Source organism: Gavialis gangeticus, unplaced genomic scaffold, assembly GCF_001723915.1.
Source record: "Gavialis gangeticus isolate Ggan-Ray unplaced genomic scaffold, GavGan_comp1, whole genome shotgun sequence".
NCBI classification, from domain to species: Eukaryota; Metazoa; Chordata; order Crocodylia; family Gavialidae; genus Gavialis; species Gavialis gangeticus.
In genome coordinates this window covers 26,721,170-26,724,105 of record NW_017729001.1, presented here as the reverse complement: position 1 = coordinate 26,724,105, position 2,936 = coordinate 26,721,170, and positions in this window count along the sequence as shown.

Sequence of the window (2,936 nt, the reverse complement as noted above, 5' to 3'; positions counted from 1 at the left end):
AAAAAAAAAAAAAAAAAAAAAAAGAGAAAGCCAAGAGCTGGAGGGTGCCTGGGGCCTAAAAAAGGCTGAGAAGCAGGGAACTGGGCATTTACTTTCAGGATAGTCTTTGGACACCAGAGGTCTCCAGTCTCTCCAGCATCCCCTCTAACACCACATGCCTCCACCACAGAGGAGAGCTCCAGCCAGGGCAGAGCCCAGCTTTGTGCCTCCTGGCTTATGCAAAACTCAGACTGTAGGAACAAAATGCTTAAGAGCAGGTTTCTTGAACAAGTGCTTTGTGGTGCAAGAAGTTAAGAAATGGGCTCCAGAGCAGGACCAATTTTGTTGCTTTCATTTTGAGAAAGCACCATTTAAAAAAAAAAGCCCAAATCACAAGATTTGAGTAGCAAATGTTATGACATTTAATTGCTGCAGTTTGACAGAGATGATGCACCTGGTTATCTTATGGTCCATCATTGCAAGTACTCCCACCCCAAGTACATTTCTTCCAAAGAGTAGCAGGTCTCTGCAAGAGTCCATCATCCGCTCCTCACTGCGTCTGTTCTCAGGTATCTCTGAAGAAAGAAGTTGTGGTCTCTGTATTGAGGCATGGGTTCAAACCCCACTGTTCACCTGAGGTGGGGCAGGGGAGATAAGACACCTGCAGCTATGGCATGGGTTGCAAGCTTGCTTGCCCCAAGGACTGTAGGGTCCAGTTTAGTACAGGCTCCAAGTACAGCTTGTATAATGGATGTAGAAGATGAGGGGATAGATGCATGCACCATTTCCTGTAGTTTTTCTGAAGTCTATATAAAGCACCACCCACGTAGACAGAAACACCAGATGTTCTTCTGCTACAGGTAGCTCTCTCTCTGGCCCACCCCCAGTTTCAGGAAGTGTAATGATCACAGGAAGCAGAACAAAAAAAAAGGAAAGGATCTTTGAGAGTAGCAGCTCTAGGCCACCCCCCCCCAATCATGATATTCAGCTATGAACAGACTAAACTAGTGCTTCCCAACTTCTTCAGGACCCCTCACACCCTTGCAGCTGAAATATTTTCACCATTAGTGGAGAGGTGAGAAGTTTGGTTCAGTTCCCCAATGCAAAAAAAGTTGAAACAGGACAAAAACCACATAAAGCTCTCTTTATGCTCATGTGCATGCATAAGACCATAGCTCATTTCCAGAAGCCATGTGGCTGTTGGGTAGGAGGTAGTTCCTCAGTTTAAGTGTGGGAAGTATAGTGCCTTTATTATAGGCACTACTCTCAGAAGACCTCTGGCTTGAACTGGATAGCTGCCCCTACTAGATTAAAAGGGGTGGGGGGAAAACCAAGAGACAAGGAACTAGTTTGTAACCCCCCCTTTTTTTCCCCCCCTTTCCTTTTTTACATAAGGGTGCATAGCTCAAGAGGAGAGCAAGGAGTTCATTCTTCAGGAAAGAAGTAATCCAGATGTTAAGAGTCCTCCTTAAGGCTGGTGGGACTGGCACAGGCAACACCTGCAAGACTAGTCTTCATTACACAGCCAAGCCAAAGTGGGATTTGCTTATCTGCAGCATTTACATAGCTAATGGACTGGGAAAGGAGGAATGCCTCCCTATCCCCAATGCTCACCTGCAGCCCTGGGGTGTTGTAGGAGTCTGTTTTCCAGTTTTAATGGGCATTGCCCCAGTTTCTGCAACTAGTTTAATGGGCAGATGCCATAAGGAGGTAGAGGATCTGCATTTCTGCAAATACCTACTCCCCTGCAGGATGGCAGCATCAGAATTACCCAGGCAAAGTGTGGGTTAGGGTCCTTTAGTGCCCCCCTTCCCTCAAAAAGGAGAACAAAACCAAAAGATACTGACAGCTGACAGGATTGAAATCCAGGGCATCTAGGTCTCAGATCAGGAACAGATCTAAATCCCCAGCACTAGTTGGGGTAGGGGGCAGGAACTGGACATCTAGATTGAGTGAGTACTCAAGAGGACAGTTCAGATTTGAACGACAGCCAAGCCAAAAAAAGCCAAATGAAGGCCATGCCATTCTGAGACTAGACTTTTAATTTCAATTTAAACCAGTTACACAGCAAAACAAATTTTACCTCCTCAGTGCAATTGGAGAAACCACAGAATAAAGAGTCTTTAGACAAGTGCTAGGAGAGGGTATGGTCTGTACAAAAAGGAAATGAGATATTTCACTAGGATGCAGAGTGCAGACATTGTGCAGCAGCTAACCATTACTGAAGTTATGCCTTCCCTTAGGAGGAGGCTGAAGAAAGTGTTCACCTGGTACCTGCACTTCAGTATTTTGAATGCCTTTAGCCAGCATCCTGGCACACAAGGAATTATTATTGTTATTATTAGCACCACTGCATCTCTAAAACACTTTTAGTAGTGAAGGAAGCCCTCAAAAGAGAGAGAGAGAGGGGCAACCCATGACATGGAGGAAACCAAAATGGGTTATTGTGCTTTCCATTGGTTGGGCATCCAGCCATTTGGTAGCCACCAGATTACAATAGTGCAATAGTCACCCATGAGAAAAAATACAAAAAGAGTGTTAACAACAAATAAGACACTTGGGTAGACTAAACAAGATACCATCTTGGGACCAATAGCAGAGTTACCTGCAGTTAGGGATAAATTCATGCTCACCCAGACTGTAGACTGTCCCCCATTGATCTGCTGGTGCAAAACAAGACAGACATACTTAAGCCAAGTATAGTTGTTTTAGTTCTCCATGGGACAAGTCAAATTTTTCCAACTAGGCTTAATTCTCCCTTCATGACTTCTTACTCAACTTGTAGCCATTTGTCTAGTCTACTGATGGTCTATCAACTAGCATAATGGCAATGTTGGAGGTTTCTTTTAAGAAGGGGACAGGTAAAAAGTTTGCCACTTGATCTGGTACAGAAGTTGTACATAACCTTTCAAGGATGCCTTCAAAAAAAAAAAAAAAAAAAAAAAAAAAAAAAAAAA